This window comes from Opisthocomus hoazin, chromosome 3 (assembly GCF_030867145.1).
Source record: "Opisthocomus hoazin isolate bOpiHoa1 chromosome 3, bOpiHoa1.hap1, whole genome shotgun sequence".
NCBI lineage: Eukaryota > Metazoa > Chordata > Aves > Opisthocomiformes > Opisthocomidae > Opisthocomus > Opisthocomus hoazin.
Window position 1 is genome coordinate 31,225,903 of NC_134416.1, and position 20,879 is coordinate 31,246,781.

The 20,879-nt window shown below is 36.9% G+C and overlaps 1 protein-coding gene across 1 annotated transcript in view; it reads left to right on the top strand.

The window, feature by feature from the left end:
• The window catches only part of MMP16 (matrix metallopeptidase 16), a 200,528-nt gene that overhangs the window by 147,081 nt on the left and 32,568 nt on the right, over positions 1 to 20,879 (top strand). The gene's annotated exons all lie outside the window — the stretch shown is intronic.

Genomic DNA, 20,879 nt, shown 5'->3' on the forward strand with positions numbered 1-20,879 from the left:
GAACGTGGGAACAGGAGGTCAGAAGTAGGTAAGTCATCAGAAAGCGGACTCCTTTCCCTTACGTTTTATATCATTATGTTAGGAAGGAACAATCTGGTGGAATTTGCGATTTTTTAACTCATCAGGAAGGAGGGCTGCTTTAATTCAGGTAATTCATGTTATGCATTGAAAAGGAAGGAAAAAAGCAGCAATAACTCAGTGGGGACTTCAGTGTGTTGCAGTAGACCAAGCCCATTGGACATGTACAGGATGGATGTTTTGTGGCACAAAAACAAATTGTAGGATGTCAAGAAAGAAAAAAGCAGGGATATGCTGGAACGCTAAAAAGTTACAGCTTGTATATTTTTGATAAATGGATACTTTCACTGACAGATGTAAAAATACTTTCCAGATGTTACCTAAACTTTTCATTGTGCTTCTAAGCTAGGGAAGGGTTTTAGCTAACACATTTCACAGGTTTAAAATGGAAAGCGCGGTCTGTTCATCAATGTATGGAAAGTAGGTAGTATACTGCATCCAGCTACAGAGGAATTCAGACAAGAATGTAATCACCTGGGTAGTTCAATTAGAAATCCTTCTAGCCTCTCACCTTTTAGAAATTTGTCATGGACTTTTTTGCATAGTTTCGTGTCCATTTGAAAGACGGCAACACAGTCAGAGCTATACGTATTATCTAGCACCTACTAACCTACAGGTATGTTTGTACACATATAAATATTATGTACAGAAAGTTCTAAAAAATCATAACTGTATTATTAGGACTTTATTTACAAGAGCACCAGTGTAATGGATATTTATGCTATTGAAACGTGTAAGCAACTTGAACTGATAAACAATCTGTACTGTCTGGCTAATAGAATACCTATTCATGTACTAGCCCATTAAAAAGTATAACCTTAGCAGGATGTGTGACTCAGTATCTTCAGCAGGGCTTTAGATTTGTCAGAAGAATGAGTACTGTATTTTTCCGAAAGGCCATGTTTTCATTGGCAAAAAATGGGGTGTAGAAGGATTTGATCAGTAGCAGAGCAGATGGTACTAAGCTCCTCTCATGTCCATCATATGTGCTTTGCTTTTAATTAGGTACAGTCTGTCCTCTAAGGGCAAACAGTTCCACTATACATGCGGTTCAGATTTTTCTGAAGGACAGCTATCCCTTAGGCACTGGCGTCTTTGACTTTGGACCCCTCGAGAGTGTACCACACAAGTGTTCCATCTAATGCAAGCGGTGGTACCATCTTGTTAACGTGTAATTGCTCATGCCATCTTGACCCAAATAAACCCTCACATGCAAAACACATATTATTTCTCCTCATATCATTGTTTGCATGTCACGATGGTACCTGTTGCTTGACTACCTCCGTACTGCTAGTTTGGATGATGTGCATAGCAATACAGTCCAGGGAGAAGAGATGGATTTAACAGTTGTTATGACCTGTTATGACAGGACATAGACCTGGTAAACTGACTGTAGCTGACTCTGCTTTGAGCAAAGGAGGGAGTTGGTTCTCCAGAGATGCCTTCCAACCTCGACCCTTCTGTGATTTTGTGTAGCAATAGAAATGTGAGCACTAAAAAGGCATAGCCTCCCAAAATGTTTCTGTGTTACCTGTTTTCCCCACTTTCCTCCAAAGGAGGGATCAAGTATTTCTTCATACTTTCCCGAAACCTTCAGACGTCGCTTCCAACCTTGGCCATTTTGTGATTCTGGGAATCCACTGAAATTCGACTGTTTCACCCACTCATTTCCCAGTAGCATTTGATCCATCATCTCTTCTGGGATATGGCCCTCACACACAGTAGCTGGTGAGATTTGGTTGGAAGACTTTGTTGTGACTTCTGTATTCATCTCAGAAGAGACCAGGCAGAGGAGATTGGGGGTGGCTGCTACTCACAAAGCACTAACCAGGGGACCTGAGGGAAGGGAATGTCCACCCCTTCCCATTGTGCGAGACAGATCCTCCACAGTCTCCTTCCCCATTCTTAGCTTTTAGGGGACATCACTTTCCTTTCTAGGGTCAGGCTCTAGGCAACAACACTTTGAAAGTCCCTGTGAGACTCTCACCGTCTCATGATGAGCCTTTAATACCCACAAGGTGCACTCCCTCCCCCAGAGAGTCCTCAGAGATTAAAAAGAGGTACTTCAGACTCAAACTTCAAGAATTTTCACAATGGGGTGGGCAGATTGAGTGTAACAGAAGTACTCAAGTACTTGTGTGAACCCATGTACAAATGTGATGATAGAATTTGGGACAATGTTCGTAAAGGTTTGGACAGTTAAATGTGAATCTTAACAAATTTTTATTTTTTTTTTTATTTCATTTTAATCTAATAGATACTGAAAAATGTAAGACTTAAGTATTTGCAAATGATAGGCAAAAATTCCAACAATTAGTCATTTTTTACAAGTGTTTTTTTTCCTTTGGAATCTGAAGACCTCTATTACTTTCTATGCAAAAACATGGAGTGCGTCAAATTTTTATATATTCTTAGAAAAGTATTTGTAACAATACTGAACAAAAAATAGAATTATGACTTTTTCTTGATCCCCCCAAAATATGATATAAAACAATGACAGCATGCTTATATGGTGTTACTAGAGTATTTAGAATTACTATTTTTCTTAGTCATTGAATATAACTGTTCTTTTTTTCTCCCCAGATGTCAAAAGGTTGGTCTGGAATCTACTTGACTGTTAACTTAATTGTGCTTTCCATCCGAACAAGTTTTACATACTATCAAATGCAAGAAATGCAGAACAATTGTAGTTCTGCATAGCACTGTTAAAGAAGTGAAATACATTAAAAATACAGATAAACAAGTGCACGTGAAAGTTGTTGATCTGGCGGATTTACTTCTTATGAATAACTCAATCCTACACAGAGAATCTCAATGGGGAAAATATATGCACATAAGCCCTCAGTGGGCATAATCACTTGAGTAAGGAATAATGATGTGAATTAAAGCTGAAAGATCAAATCCTGATGTTTTTTCCTTACAGTTACAATGTTTGCTTGCTACACTCAGAGAATCTTGTGACCCTATTAATTTTTTACTTGTTATTTTACTACAACAAAAATGACTAATAAAAAGCTTTAACTGAATACTAGGGTACAAAAGGTATTTAATTTTGTAGAACTTGCCTGTTTCAGAGACTCAGTGTTTCAGTGAACTGATTAAAAACAGTTCATTGGCAAGAGAATAGAAAAAAGCATTACTGACAAAAAATAATTGCAAGAACTCACAGCGAGGAGTAATCTAAAATTACATGGAGGCATATCTTCAATTTTGTACCACCAGCAAGTGTTATCTTGTAATATTAACAATATGTTTTAATTGGGGCTACATCCTAATGGAACCAAAGGGAGTAATTGCAGAAACACTTCAAGCACAAGGCTTAATTAAATTTCTTGTTGTACAAAATTGTGGCCTTTCAACTAATTTAGGTAAACATTTTGGGAAACAATTGGAATGGCTTGTAATGTAAGCTTTTTCAAGCAGTGGCATTGATCAGTTCCTGGAATTATTTGCTTAACCTTGATTTACAGCTAAAGATTTATATTCCACAAGTATTTGTGTATTTTTAATCTCTTTGTTTCTTTTTTTTGTCCCTTTCAAGGGGTTGAGAGTCCACAATGCAGAAGTTTAGTAGGCATTTAAAGGAAAAGAAACTAATCTCATTTGTTCCTCTGAATTAGTTGTTTCCCATGCAAAACACTGCACTACTAAACAGTTGAAGTCTTAAATAACTTAGAAGAACATCCATGTTTATTTTTTAAACAAATCAGTGAAACACTATTCACGCCATTGAAAATCTATTGAAAAATGTAAAATAGTTATTATAGACATTTATTTAAATCCTATATTTTCTTCTTTTTTATAATCTATAGCTTTAATATTTTGAAGTGTTGCCTTCTTTGCCTACTGAGTGAAAACTTGGCCCAGTTGGAAGTAATGGGAAAGAATTCCATGGACTGTAGCATTTCAAGATTTCACTCAGAATTAAGTACCTTTGACATGACAGGAGACTATCTGGTTTGAGTAATACGTGTTATGTAAAATAACACAAGAAACAGCAGATTAGCTTGTACTACCAAGCATATGAAATCAAAAACTGTTTTCCTATACCAAATCAATTTTGATTATATTACTTGTCCAGTCTATAAATCAAAATGAGACAGGGACCATTTTAATTAATTATTTGATGTATCTGTCTGGAGAGAATATCTTCACTGAGAAGAATAGACTGTATAAGGTCAAAGGTTGTACTTGATAATGACAGAGTTCAACCCACTCTACCTAGAAGTTCACCGGTGTTTCTCCTCAATCTTATCACCATGGAGCCTTTTACTGATGTTTTTGAGTTATGTCTGGCCAGCCTTTTATAATACGCGTAGTCATTTACTGCTTCAAATTGTACATTCCCAGTTTATCTGTAATCAGATGTAATTTACAGTATTGCTAATTCACTGTTAGAAATTCCTTCACTGTCTTCATGATCTGATCTCTCTGTATCTGAGTGACAGAGATTGTGAGCAAAGACAGTTGAATATCTGCTCTTTTCAGATTTACATTGTCATGACAGATGTCACTGTTGACTGTTCTTTGGTGAATATGCCACACTTAATAGCCTGTTTTTCTCTTTGGCCATTGCTGTTAACCCCAAAGCTGAGTCACTCCCAGAACATTGCTGTTCACCCACTGATTACCGTGAGAACTTCTATAGTCCTTTTCTAATTCTGGCACTTCCAAATGGAAGAAGATTTACTTAGCCTTGCTCCATGCTACTCAGAACTAGATTTGGTATGCAGATTTTTTTTATTTTTATTTTTGTTGTCATTAAACCGAGACCAAACATCATGTATTAGCATCTTAGCTTTCAGTGGCTTGAATCCAAAATAACCCCCATACACTCACTTAGAGAGTTTCTTATGTCATGTCTTTTCCTATTTTCGCTTGTTATCAGTTATCAGAGCATATTGCTTAATTCATACCCTAAACAACAGGAAAGACTGAGTTATCAGCAACATATATTCAATTCATGTTGTATATTTTTAGAATCTGAATTTGGTTATGCTCTGGCCTGCACATCTTGCTCTTTACAAGTGACTTGTGTGGACTTCAGTAAGCTATTTGATTATTTACAAATAGCCTCTTGTTAGTCCATTACCTAAGCATTTAGTTAGCTAGTTCGTTAGTTTCAGTTATCTCAGAATGCTTGTCTCCTCAACTGCATGATCACAATAGCTAGATTTGGGGGCAAAAGACTGGGACATTTTGGCCTTTGGAGTATCACATTAGTTGACTTCCATGGCCACTGAGGATAATACTGGAACAAAAAAAGGAAGCGTAACAGAAATACATACTTATTTGCATTTAGAAAGCTTGGCATGTGTAAAATTAAATGCATTCTTACATTGTTTACAAGTGACTGGTTCCTTTTGCAAAGAAATCACAAATCTGACCTGAATAACTACATGTTTTCTACTTCGTGATTTCAGAAATCTTATTTAGGTATATCAACCTATGCAGTTTTAAAGGCTGATATACATCTTTTCACATGTACAGGTCGTAGGTATGCATGTGTGGACAAAGCTGGTATGGCCCTATAATGAGTAGGGTAGGTCATCTTCCATTTCCCCTATAGAGAGTGTATAAAAGGAGTGGGATATGCTCTTGAGCACCTGAGCCTGGTTAGAGCAGTTTTAGTCTCTTATTTATGCATGGACTGTCCTAAACTACTGCAACCGGGAGGAAATACTTAAATTAATCACTGTTTCTTGCTCCCACCTGTGGTTCTGACATGAGTCATCAGGGTGCTGCACCTTCTTTTGGTCTCTGCAGAGAATCCACACAATGTGCCATGTGGGGAAGGCAGAGAGACAGGCTCAGTGGTAGGAAGAGCACATGCTGCATCTGCACTTAGGATCACATCAAATTGCATCTGTATTGCAAAACCATGAAATCTGGCTTCAGTGATTATGAAGCTTCAAGGGAGGAACATGATTATTTTAGGTCTTCAGAGAGGCAACAAAAGTCAATGTGAGAGTTACGACACAGCTGGTTTCATGCGTTGTGCTTGTGTATGTGTGTATGACGCGTACATTGTGGTTTCCATAGCTCATGCTATGTCCTCACCCAGTGACATCCATCTTTCTTTAGAACTTGCAATGTTAGTATTGTATTAGGAACATTTTGCCCAATTTTCATTTATTCTTTAAATGTTATTTTCCTCTTACTTTCTTGTGAATGCTTTCCTAATATTATATTATTATGATCATAGAATCATAGAATCATAGAATCATAGAATCATAGAATCACAGAATGTTTGGGTTGAAAGCGACATTCAAAGATCATATAGTCCAACCTGCCTGCCAGGGAAAGGGACATACATATGCATAGAGAAAGAAACACAGATGTGTATGAATTTAGGGATACGACAGAAGATATTACGATATGAAATAAGACAGGTGATATAGTGATAAGTCATATAAATATTAACATAAACATATCACAATTCATTCTAGAGTAAAATGATCACTGCTTAAAGGAAATTAAAACTACATTACATCTACTTGGAGTACTAATTTCTGTGTTCCTACAATACCATTAGATTTTTGATAGTTGGTTTTGGCTAATCTTGGTGCATATAGTTTATTACTCCCTCATCTTCATATGCTTTTGACCAAAAAGAGCGAATGATGATGACTCATATTTTATTTCCACAGTGAAAAGAGAATAGTAGCTGGAAATTATACTAAATGACCTCCTAGACATGCCATAGTTCCCAAGCCACAGGCTTATTCATGTAGGTGAACATTATTTTTTACTGAATGAATCCTTCTGTGCCCTATTTGGAGTTTTCCAGTGTTCTTGGTTTGCTAGCGGTATCTAGCTGGGTTAAAGAAACTAGAAACAAGTATTTATGTTTTTGGCTTAATCATAATTTGTCCATTTGACTTCTTTCAGTGTTTTCCCGGCCTGCATCTAGAAATTTTGATGAAGTAATTCATACCTTCTCTTGGATTGTCAGTAACTTTTGGTTACCTAGGCCCATAGCCTCCATTCTATACTGATTTAATACCTATGTTTTGGGGCTGAAAATAAAGAAAGGGAGTTAAGTTTGGTCTCCTCTGGCCTTTTTGATCTTCAGGGAGTGCCCGGGTTATTACAGAGAGACCGATGACTTGGGCATATTTGTAGTAGTTGTTAAAATAGACTGCTCACCCCTCAGGCAGATGGTGAAGCATCATATTACAAGCAATAAAGTGATAAGGGCAGACAAGTACAGAAAACGCAATTATTCTGATTTCATTAGAACGGTTGGTCTGTTTTGCTTGGACAACGATAAGTCTGTCCTGGACCATTTTCACATACTTTTGTGTCTATTCCTTACAAATATGAAGTCAACAATGTCAGATGGATAAGAAATAGATAGAGTAGAAGTCGGGGGGGGGGGGGGGGAACATTGCAGAAAATAACATAGGTATACAAAACCATATATCCTTTATTCTCTTCTCGTGGTCCAAGATAGATAGCAAAAATTAATTACAAACAACTGTAGAAAAAAATGCTTATTTTTTTAATAGGATCCTAGGTGGTACACTTAGTCTTCTCCAGGAAGATTTCTGTTCAATAGTCTGTGCTATTGTTGGCAAGGCAATATGAATACTGTGGCTGGAAGTCAGATGCCCACCAAAGCTGCTCTATCACTCCACCTTCTCAACTGGACAGGAGAGAGAACAAAACGACAAAAGGCTCAAGGGTCAAGTTAAGCACAGAGAAAGATCATTCACCAATTACCTTTATGGGCAAAACAGACTCAACTTGGGGAAAACCCCGTATCCTGTGCTGCATCAAAAGAAGCGCGGCCAGCAGGTCGAGAGAGGGGATTCTGCCCCTCTACTCCACTCTGTTGAGAGCCCACCTGGAGTTCTGTGTCCAGCTGTGGAGCCCTCAGCATAGGAAAGACATGGAGCTGTTGGATCGGGTCCAGAGAAGGGTCACAAAAATGATCCGAGGGCTGGAACACCTCGACTGTGAGGAATTGCTGAGAGAGTTGGGCTTGTTCAGCCTGGAGAAGAGACAGCTCTGGGGCAACCTTTTAGCAGTCTTCCAGTACCTGAAGGGGGCCTACAAGAAAGCTGGAGAAGGACTTTCTACAAGGGCATGTAGTGATAGGTCAAGGGGTAATGGCTTCAAGCTGAAAGAGGGTAGATTTACATTAAATAGAAGAAAGAAATTCTTTACTATGAGGGTTGTGAGGCACTGGAACAGGTTGCCCAGAGAAGTTGTGGATGCCCTCTCCCTGGAAGTGTTGAAATCCGGGTTGGATGGGGCTTTGAGCAGCCTGGTCTAGTGGAAGGTGTCCCTACCCATGGCAGGGGAGTTGCTACTAGATGATCTTTAAGGTCCCATCCAACCCAAACCATTCTGTGATTCTATGCTATGATTCTATGAAATTAGTTTAATTTATTACAAATTACAAAAACATCTTCCCCTCCCCACCTCTCCCTTCTTCTCAGGTTTTACTTCACTCCTGTTTTTCTATCTCCTCCCCCCGCGCTGCACAGAGGGACGGGGAATGGGGGTTGTGGTCAATTCATCACACGTTGTCTCTGCCGCTCCTTCCTCCTCAGTGGGAGGACTCCTCACACTCTGCCACTGCTCCAGCGTGGGGTCCCTCCCACAAGAGGCAGTCCTCCATGGACTTCTCCAATGTGAGTCCTTCTCACAGGCTGCAGTTCTTCAGAAACTGCTCCAGCGTGGCTCCCTTCTATGGGGTGCAGTCCTTCAGGAACAGACTGCTCCAGTATGGGCTTCTCATCAGGCCACAGCCTTCTTCAGGCATCCACCTGCTCCGACATGGGGTCCTCCATGGGCTGCAGGTGGATATCTGCTCCACCATGGACCTCCATGGGCTGCAGGGGTCACAATCTACCTCACCGTGGTCTTCTCCACGGGCTGCAGGGGAATCTCTGCTCCGGTGCCTGGAGCACCTCCTCCCCCTTCTTCTTCACTGACCTTGGTGTCTGCAGAGTTGTTTCTCTCACATATTCTCACTCCTTTCTTTGACTGCAGTTGCTGTGTTGCGCAGTAAATTTTTTCCCTTCTTAAATACATTATCATAGAGGTGCCACCACTGTCGCTGATTGGCTTGGCCTTGGCCAGCAGCACATTCATCTTGGAGCCGGTTGGCATTGACTCTGTTGTATGTAGGGGAAGCTTCTGGCAGCTTCTCACAGAAGGCACCCGTGTAACCCCGCTGCTACCAAAACCTTGCCACACAAACCTAATACAACTATGCAACTGGGAAAAGAAACTTGAAAATATTTTTATGCTGATATCCTGTCTATTTCTAGGGAATCAAACATGTTTTCAAATCCTCTTGACAATTTTATTGAAGGGAAAAATGTAGTGCAAGGTTCTTGATGATTTTTTTTTTAATGAAATTGTAAAAGAGTCTGTAGAAGGGTAGGAAAAAAGTGGAGAGTGTGTCATATAATGTCAGCGATTACTTGGGGAGTGAAGTGAGTTGTAAAGTTAGTATTACTGAGCTTTCCAATAGAATAGAGGCTCACATGTTTGTCAGATTTAAGCTAGCAAACTGTCATAGAAAAGTATTGGTTATTTAGTTTCTCACAGAGCTCATCAAGACGGGAATGTGCTAGTGTAAGAGGAGTACCAAGAAGTAGGGGTTGGTAAGTGGAAAAGGAGAATTAACTCATTTGAATATTATTTTCATCATATATCCTGTGATGTTTCTAAGAAATGTGATCATGTGTTGACACAGCCTGTATAAACGCAGACCTCCCTGAAAGCCAGTCTTCATTTCAACTGTTTTTTACACTATTATCTGTAAGGAGACAAGGATAGCTGCTGCAAAGCAGACATCTTCACCTCATATTGTTATGACACTACTTATTAAACCTTTTCACCGCTTTCCATTGTTTAGCCCCTACTGTATGCCTGCCTGGTTTCAAAGAAGTATCTCTCAAGAATTCCTTGTTTGATTTATATTACATAGACAGGTGCATGTATTAATGAAAATATCATACTTTTTCCATTTCAGTCATCATTGTTAGCATGTTTGCCATTTAAATATAATGTATACCTTAACAGAACAGTTTTTTTCTCAAAGCCAGGAGAAAGTTTTTCAGTTTTAATCAAGAAAATTAGTAATTCTTTTATAATAAAAAATGCGCAATTTTCCTACCTTCCCATGGTGCAGAATGCATCATTGCTCCATGAACTCATGGAACTCATTGACTTTTATGTGAACTCCCTATGGATACAGGCAACAGAACTGGATTCAAGAAAATTTACAGATGTTTTTGTAGGCTCAAAGTGCAATCACTACTGGGGAAATAAACAGTCAACTGCACTGTGAAGGCCTAATGTTCATCATGTCGATGAAGGGTTTTGTGCAATACTTCATGTGCATGTGCTGTTACCTACAGAGCATTAGAAGGAATGTGAGCATTCCAGAGATTCCTGGCTGCAAGCCTGGATTTGATGTCTTTAGAGGTCTTCATTGTGCCTCTTTTATGGCTGTCTGTTTGTTTCTTCATATTTGATCATCATCATGTGGCAATGGGAACATTTTATAGAGTCTGAGTCTTTTTAGTTATATGGACAAAATCGGAATGAATTGAAATGCTGAATTCAATTAGGAATACAGAAATGCATCCAAAGAGAGGTAGTTGTTTCTTTTTTTTTTCTTTTTTTTAATTGAATGATCAGTTGGCAAGGATAAATCATTGACGACATGACTCTCATACCTGAGTTGTTACCATTAATATGTTCTGGGACACATCAGAAAAGCAATAGCACTGTGCAGTATCATCTCCAGCTGCACCATAGTGTAAGGTCTGCAGCTGTTAGACTTCTAATCCGAAATAGATACACTGGACAAGTTCTGATGTGGAAGATCTTCCAGGAAGAGCCAAGTGCTCTTGGAAGTATGTGGCAGTGATAGAGTAAACAGTAATTTTCCACGTTAAGGCCCAGATCAATCCATGGTGTTGTTAGGGCTCTCTTAAGATGGCTGATTTTCATGTATGATATAAGATCTAGTGTCACCCAGCCGCTGGTGGTAAGCAAAGATTATGCAGCACGTTTTAGAAGTATTGTGTGTAACAGTTTATTCTTCAACCGAAAGTATTCTGTAGATACTTTCAGGTTTTCATTGCTTCAAAGTAGTTTTGAAAGGCTAATGTAAATAAAGGAAAGAAATGGATAAATGACATTGCTACTGTCTACGCAGGAAAAATAGAGATGACAAATAGATATGCATGAAAAATTTTATGAAAAGCTCACGTACAATTTGATCATTAATAGATTATAAAAAGCATATCTGAATAACTCTGAAAGAATTAAAAAAAGGTTATAATGAAAGAATCATTTACTGATGAGAACTGAGCTGTAACAAAATGAGGATACACTATTTCAAAATTAAATAGTAACCAAATGTACATCAACATTTTCCTAAATTAATTTCTTCCATAGAACAACAAATACTAATAGCAGTCTTAAGAGATGTTAATTTTAGAATGTATTTATTCATATGCAGTAATTAAAATTTGTTCATTCAAAATGTAGAGAAGATATTTTTTTAAAAACCTGTTTTCATCTGCACTGGAAAGGGCAACAGCAATCACATGCCCTTTGCAGTGCAGATGAAAGTTAGTTAGTTACTGCAGTTAGTTACTGCACTCAGTTACTGCACTCAGATAAGCACAGACAGGAAAGGTCCAGGATTTAAATCAAGACATGTCATCCAAAAGAGAACTATAGTGATGGGTGTGGATGCCTCTGCAAGTAGGCTATGTTCAGTACATCCCTTTAAATAAGCCATTTCTCTGGCACTTCTCTCTGAATTATACCAAGCCTGTTTCCTTAAAAACAAAAAAACAAAAAAAAACCTTACTGGCCTCTTTGGGCATTTTTTTAAGCCTAAAATCTATTTTTAAGAGCTGTTTTTCTTTGTGTGTGTGTGTGTGTGTGTGTGTGTATGTCTTATACATTCAATATTCAAGGAAGCACACAGAATATTTGAATATATTAATAGTCGACCAAATAGATGTCCAAAACCATTTCCAAATAGATGTCCAAAACCATTTTTGCACAGCAAATGACCAAACTGCATGAGAGACTTGACTGGATATTTTTCTGTATTTTGTTTAGGAAGAGGTAACGTAAGTTCACAGTATTATGCACTTTTTTCATATTTGCCTTGTATTATGCAAGACATTTATCAAAATTTGGACACACAATTCCCAAAGTAAACTTCACAGTTACATTCTAAAAGTATGAATAGTTTTATATTCCTTTCATGTTGATCATTTTAGACAAAATAACACCTCTTTTAAATAGTTCAACAATGAATGTTGTCTTTCAAATGAGAAAAATAAAGAGCATGATTTGCACCCAATACAAATGGCCAAAGTATGCATGAGAGAAAGAGTAATAGAACGCAGCTATAAAGAGAAAAGAAGAAATTCAGCGATAAAATAAAAGAGCAGAAACTCTGCATCTTGGATCTACCACTGTGCAGGGTGAGAAGTGGGAAAACCGGGATGCAGCTGATAGTATTTTATTGAAATCTCTACAGAAATTCAGGAGAAGTTTCAGAGGGATTACCAATGTTTTGGGTAATAGTCCATACTTTAGAATTTGATGTTGAACGTAAAGGAGGCATTTTTGCCCCAGCTTCAGTCACAGTTCCTCATGTTACAGTCTGTCATCCTGGTGGTGTATAAACCAGAATCGGATCTTCAGATGAGCAAGAATACACATTCCAATTTTATTGTATATAGTGTCCGTAAAAGAGATCTGTACAGCAGTTTACAGATGAACGGGGAAAAAGGAGGTTTCTCTTGTGAAGAAAGTCAGAGTATAGATGGAGTGCCATAGCCCTTTGAGTGCTTTGGGAAAATAAATGATATTTTTTGTAGTTTCCCTAATCTTTGGAGCCTATTTTCCAGATTACAGTGTCTTTTTTTTTTTCTTTTGAAGCACAGCTGTAGATTTCAGCATGAGCAATGAAAAACAGTTTTGCACATATCTCAAGTAAAAGAAGCTATTTGGGTCAGTAGTTAGGACTCACAATGTGAAGCCAAGAAGGCAGATTTTAATATAAACAGAGCCATTTATGACCTTGAATAAATTACTTGACATTACTTCACTTTCTCTGTTACATAGAAAAACACGTAAGAACAGATACTAGGAAAAAAAATATATGCTACTCCTTAGCAAACATTTTCTAGATAAAATCACTAGATAATTTCTTTGCTTGAAAATGTGTTTACAGCAGTGAATTTTTCATGTCAGTAACTTAACTGAAGACTGACACTTTAAAGCGGGCTCAGTGCAGTACTTTTCATAAACAACTAATGGGTAAGTGTACCGGTTTTTTACTTGCTCCTACTTTGAGTCACAGCAGTTAGTTCTTTTGCTCATGGTATTGCTTAGTATTAACATGTTGTTAAGAAAAAGAATAAGATCATAACAAACAATAGTTTTAATTTGGCTGGAGGAGTGCTTCTGTGTCTGATAGATGCCAAAAAATGTTAATTAACAGCGGTTAATAAGTTGCATGGAGGAAGTACATTCCTTGTATGGGAATGTAAGGAACCAACAGAGCTAGCAATATCATTTGGTGATGTTTTTGCATCCCTTTGTTTTGAATCCAGTGAGTTGATCGCATCTCCAGTGAGGATATGATCAGGAAGTTCAGGATCTCAACATAGGAAGTGATGAGGTTTTCCTGAGCAATGTTATTTGCTCTGATTTCTCACAGTGGTTCTTGACCACATTTTTACCCTGTTACAACCATGTTGTTGTCTCAAACACATTAGGAAAGACAAATTGTTTCTAGAAGTTCAAATAAGTTATTTTCAATGCATAATACATTCATCTGTTAATGAACTGATAACAGTCCTTTGTAGTTGTAAAGGAGCTTTATTTGTTCTTAATGTGAATCAGTTGAATAAGACGCTAAGCTGAAGTATTCTGTGTGTGTATAGAATAGCCTGTTTAGTCAATTTTTTCCTAAAATGAGCTAGATTGGTAGCATCCATTTAATATCTGATTCCAGTCTCACTACAGCCAATTGTTTTCGGCTGTGGAATTAAGTAGGAACATGAGTATGGCTAATCTGTATGTTTCCTTGCAAATTCTGTGTTGAAAAAAATGCAAAACAGAAATGAAAAATGATTTCAACAATCATTCTCATAGCTGAATTGTGCTAATATAATCATAGTCAATATATTATAACTTACAGTTGTTATTTGTCCTTGTTTTTCACCTATACCACCGTCTGCCTTATATCTTTTCCTGCTTTGTGTACCTACAGTGTGTTTTAAGATTCCTTGCAAAATAAGCACAAAACCTAATTTCTGCTAAATTCAGCTTAATCTTCATCTCCACATAGTTACAAAAGTTACCCCTTGGACAGTTTCACATTTTTTCTTCTTTCTATCTCTTTGTAGATTTTTTAGAATGTCTATCACATTCCGGTTTTAGTGGGTGTTATTTGGACCTCTGAGTCAGAGTGTAACATGTCATTACAGAATTGCAGATGGAGTTCATTACATATAAAATAAAGGGCAGAGCTCTAGAGATTTTGTAGCAAATTAATGTTTTATTGTTGGCAATGGTTGTTGGTCCAGAGACGTAGGAGAAAATGAGATACTGAGAGAAGAAAGCTGCATTAATTCTGGACTAAAAACTCCACTGGTTTGTGTATTATGGAAGAACTGAAATAATTTGAGATTATTTTCAATTCTCCTACCCATCAGTTGTGTCCCTTAAGGAACCTGAAGTGTGTTTAAGGTGAGAATAAATACTGAAATTGAAATTAATTATTAATGGGAGTACAGATTTAAATGTTCATTTGAAAAAAAAAAAAATGAGATGGCAGCAATACTTACCAGCATCAAATAGAAGTGGATAAAGTTACAAACTTTTTGGTTTAGAAACTTTGCTAAGACAGTTCATAGAATCAAACATGAAGAACAATTTAACATGTTCATCACTAAAAAGCTAGAATCGGTTTATTGTGAGATTAGGCGAAGACTGTATCTTACAGTAAAGTAAAAAAATTACACATTATGATTTTTCTAGGCTAGTACCCTCTTCCACTCAAGATTCTTCAAGCTATTAATAAAGAAGTGCTTTTATGAGGAAGCTATTTGCTATGATCATACATGATGTAGTACGTATTAGTCCCTTCATCTAATCACTGAGTTACATATGCACAGGAAACAATATCTAGAGCATTTACTGAGTGCAGAATGATTTACATATAACCTCTGCTCAGTTTGTTTTCTCTAAAAAGCTTAATTGTCTCTTTTTTTCTCAGAAGTATATAATCTAATTTTATTTTACTAAATAAAATTATTTTCATAAGACTCAGTTTGTGTGACTGCTCCTGCTTCTTCATCCTACTTTTACTCTTTATACATAATAATGTTTCTGGAACAGGTTACAGTCTCAATGCTCATTTTCTGATTCTTAGATATATTTCTCATTTTTCATTTAAATTTTGATTTTTTTGTTTGTTCCAGTTCTGATTTTTGAACTGGGAATAATGGTCCTAGTTTAATTTACTTAGTTTGTCTATAGTCAGAATATTTAATGATCCATTACATGCAAGATCCCAGCTTCACAGGAGTGATCCATGTATTTGGAGTTATTGGGTAACTACAGATGCTTACAAAAAGGTATTTGCTAGCTGGCAAGGAAAGGCACTAAAAGCTATGCATTCAATGTATATGTTTGTCAGGCTTGGAATTGGACCCCATGTGTTCAACCTGTCTGCAGCATTTAATGTGTTTTGGGGAAATAAAATAATTAAAGGTATATTTAACCAATATAGTGGGAAAGACAAACAGTTTTTCAATACACAGTATTTCTCAAAAGAGACAAAATTTTGTTTATTCAGTAGAACCTAATACACTGAGACGCGTGTTGTCAGAGAAACTGTTTCAAGCTATTTACTTGAAGTGTGAAAGAGCTTTCGTAGAGCGAATACACTTTCTCTTGAACTATGTCTCTTTCAAATTTCAATAAGAGTTGAACTGTGTTGAAAACACATTTTCAGTAATTGTACGTGTTTATGAAAATGCAGATGATAAAATTGTTGGTAAATATAACTTTGTTTAAGATAAATTAAATACATTTATTTATATGTGCTGAAATGATCCACTCCTATAAGCAGAGCCTATCCTATCTGATAACTCAGAAAGATCCTTGGCATGCTTTACAGCCACATGGTAGAATTTCTTGAGTTCCAGAGCTTGAGCTCTGGCAGTCTGAAACCATTGAGTCCAGTATGTTCATAGGAAAGTCAGCCTGGAAAATTAAATGTACATAAACAAATTATCCTGTCAACCTCTGCCAACATCTACCTTGCCCAGTCTTATAAACGATCCAAACTTCCAGTTCTGTTCTCAGATGTTTCCAGATAGTTGCTGATTCTTGTCAGTCTGGCTATCTCTAAACATATATCGATTGGCAAATCGTGTGCCTGCTCCTGTCTGTTTAAATAAGACCATAAAAATGCTAAAATTACACATTTCCAAAATTAGACTTCTGTGGAAACCTGTAGGGTCCTTACTGATGAGCAATACACCATTGTTCTTGATTATTTCAATCACATGTAAATCTACTGAAAACAGAGTAGGAAAATAAGGAATCTACAGGATTCCATCGGCAGAAGAGAGGGCATGGTATGTTATGTTTACAGTTATGCTTCAGAATGAAATATTTAGATGTTAAAGGCAATGGCACAGGAAGATCTTATTTCAATCCACAGATCCTTTATCCCTAATATTGGCCAGATCTGTTACAGTATAGAAAGGTTTCCTGAAAACAAGCAGAAGGATTTAGTCTACAAGATGGTTTTAATATGAAGCGACAAAGATCTTGGATTAGATCTTGCAGTCAAAGAGCTAAAATTCTTGGTGATAAAGAAAAAGAAATAAGTTGAATGAATGCTGAACACCAGTGGGCAGCTGTGACTGTTGCTGATTGCTTATGGCTTTTCACACTGTGGGTTGTTAAATTGTCATATACATTTCTGCAGATAGCTGTGGATGCTTTAAGTTTGCATGTGTTTAGAAAAGAGTCCAAAGGAGTAAAAGTCCATCAAATGCTACTAATCACAAAATTATCACCTTTGGTTCAGGAGGTCCCTGAATCAGAAGTGACGGGTGACTGGGAGAGTGTGTCAGAGAGGTGTCATTTCATGTTCCTTTTGTTTCTATGGTCGTAGAGTAGAGTAAAGTAGAGCAGAGCAGTTGGAAGGGACCTACAGTGATCATCTACTCCAACTACCTGACCACTTCACGATTGAAGTCTTATCTGTTAATTTGCTCGTGACTCTACTAGAGATAGGATACAGACCTAGATGAACCCTGATCTGGCCCGGTGTGGTAATCCTTAGAATTTTATGTTCTTTGGCTTATGGTGGGTTGGACCCAGGAGACAAAAGATAGCGAATGGACAGGATTTATCTCACTTGCATTTAGATGCCCACATTGTGCTTTGCAGGCATCTACACAGGAGCCGGGTTTCTAGATTCCCTTTTATAATCCGTGTAGACAAGTAAACAACCAAGTGAAGTGTACCTTAGAATGTTTCTATGAAGGACCTTTATTATGCCAGGCAATTCATTTGTAAACAGATTTTTATGTTGTAGACATATAAATCTGGTCAAATCAGTTCTACTTACGTAACTCACTGAACACTTACCTAGTAATATTAGTACAGAAGTAGTAGTCTCATTTCTTTGTAGAATATGGGAAGTAACAAGGTACATATTAAAAAAAGAAAAGAACTTGAAGATTGATGGTTTTCATGATACCATTTCAGACACCATTTCTATTGGCAGTATCTCTAAAATGACTATAGGGCAGAGAGGGTATCTTCTATACTAAGTCTCAGATGAAAAGGCCTGCACCAGTCCAGGATGGATATGTGTGCACAGTAACACTCTGCTGAATTAATTTCTTGTCAGATAGCTTGAATCATTTCTTGTTGAAAGCTCATGGACACATAGTATTGACATTGCTGTATATGTATGTATATATATATATGTACTTAAAAGGAAATTCCTGGTGCTACGCTGCATGAATCAAACATTTCAGCTTTGCCATAATTGTATTATTGTGAAGATTTTAACTGTGGTATAATAGGGCAAATTATTGGTTTGCTAAAGAATTTGAGCAAAAAATAAAAAAGAATAGTCTCAATATTGTTGCAAATCGCTAATATTAAACATGAAATACACAATTTGACATACAATTCAATATAAAATCTGCAGAATATAATTTTATTGGTCTTGTTATCAAAATAAGTTAATGCAAATATATTCTGCAAATCACTGAGGCGGAAAGATAACTCATTCTCAGGAATTGGATCTTTGTTGACGTGTTGATTTTACAGGTTTTTTCACACTGTGAGATCTGTGTTTGTTAGAGTCAGTTTCTTTCACAAATGCATGTTTAGTGTTTTTGCACAGGTCATTCCACTGACACTTTGGTATTATACCAGAAATCAGCATGGTGAGATAGTACCAGACAATCAGCAGTGCAGTACTGCCCAAACTGAAATGACTGCTTGGCTACTCTGGCCACATCTGTCTTAACACTTGGAAGTTTGTGAACTATTGTATACAGCCATGACTATTTAAAGTTCGGGTGTTTGTTTGTTTGTTTTTAAAAAGTCAATGGAACTGATTGAATATTTAACAATGGTGTAGTTTAAGTCTGATCAAAGGAAGATTATTCCTGTCATTACAACTAGAGAAATCCTCCTCTTGTAACACATCAATGTGGTTTGCAAGATCTGCTTTGGTGTACTAGCTGAAAGTTGAGATTCATTAGCCAACCTAGAATGTTATAAGCTTTGTCTTATAGCACTGATGTCCAGACTTTCTGGAGTATGTGCATTGTATTGGGAAACTCCTGAAAGCCTGAACATTTCAATTAAGACCTTTGTTCAGTGAAGTGATTATGTGTATGCTTATGTCCTTTTGTATTCAGCTAAGTAGTCAGCCTTTGTTCAGCTTTAAATATCTTGCTTATTTTGTACCCACAACTTGTTCAATGTCCTTCTGAGTTGGTGGACATTTTATGGGAGCTGGATATATTCTTTCCTGCAACAAAATATTGTTTTGTAAGATGTGCTTTTGCAACCAAGTTCAGACAAATAAAAAGGGTTATCTCTATCTTGGAATGAAGAAAGACAAGACTGGAATGTTCCATTGTGCTGAAGACAGTAACAGATGCCACAAAGACTGCAGTTTTAAATCACTTTAGCATGCTATTTTTTTGTCCTGTTTTTAACTGTAATGACTGATCTCTGAGATGCTGCTTGGCTTTTGAGGGTTTTATAGAAATATGGAGAGGACAAAGAATTTTTTTGGCCTATTCAGACTTATCATTACATCATTCCTCCCTAAGTCATTCCTACATTGATGATGACTAAAAAATCTGACCTGAAAATCCATTTCAAGTGTTTATTACTATTTCGATGGAAAAGTACTTCCAAATGTCTGTTTTGAGGATATTCCCACTAATTTTAATTGTTCAAAGCCCTCTTATCTTATCTACATAACAAAACAGCATTCAGTTCCAGCATGTTCCAGCATTCAGAACACATGCTTCAGTTAGGCCTTACTAAATACTTGCATTGTTGTATTCCCCCACTATTTCCAGTTCTCTTTCTGGAATTTAGTCAATTAGTCCTAAAAAATTGCTTTGCTGACATTCCTTAAATGTTACAATACATCTTACAGTAAAAAAAAAAAAAAAAACAAAGTTGAAAATAGGAATGTAATCAGATGAGAATAGTGCAACTGTGTTACACTAGCAATGAAATAGCTAGACATTAAAAAATGTCAGGGATTTTAGTAGCATTATTTCCAGACAGTTGTAGCTTTTCAATATAATATTTTTCAGGTTGTGTAAGCTATTTGAATTTTTTTTAATAGTAAAGTTCTCAGAAATCTTTGAGTCAAAACATCTCTTTCAATTTTAGACTCATTTATGTACATGATTAAGATGCATTTATATATATATATATATTGAGCTGGTTTGTATTTGTATGGCTAATACTTTTTGTGGAGATTTATAAATTGTTGAGTCATTTGAAAGATAAACAATTAGAGAGAGCTGTGATCTCAGGTTTGGAAAGATTATGAACGCAGTTCATCGTAAGCCTGCTCCTGAAAAGTATTAATCTTCTCTCTAAGCTGTGCCAGTTCCCATGAGCACAAATCTCTTTTGCTTGGCAAGTTGACCTGTACTGAAAGAAGGCTGAACTGCTATGTAAAACTGTGACAGATGTCTGACAGAATAGCCCTTTCTTTATCATTTAAGCGGTTTTGTTTTATATAGTATTAATGCAGTTAAATTGTCCAAATGTGTGTAAAAAGTTGAAGACTTACTTACTCCATCCTTCATCTCTGAGTACTGGATGAAATGGAACTGTCCTTGTTATAAGAGCTAAAGAGGTACAGCAATGACATCTTTGTCAATATCCACATAACGTGTCACATACTCATTTCTCGACTTGAACATTCCTCATTCCTCAACAATGCAACTTCCGTATGACTCACTTAAAGCAATAGTATATCCCACAGGGAGAAGCCACTTTAAATGGCAACAAGCTAAGAGAGATTTACCAGGACACTGGATTTAGCACCTATAACTGGCTGTAATATTAACCATTCTATTTAATATTACACAGAAAGACTTCACTACAGCAAAGCTGTCATCAAAGTGTAGTTCTTATTGGACTGATGTGGTAATGTCGCAGCTGTATCTATCAACCTTTCACTGTCAGCAGCCACTGCAAAAAAATTGCTTGCA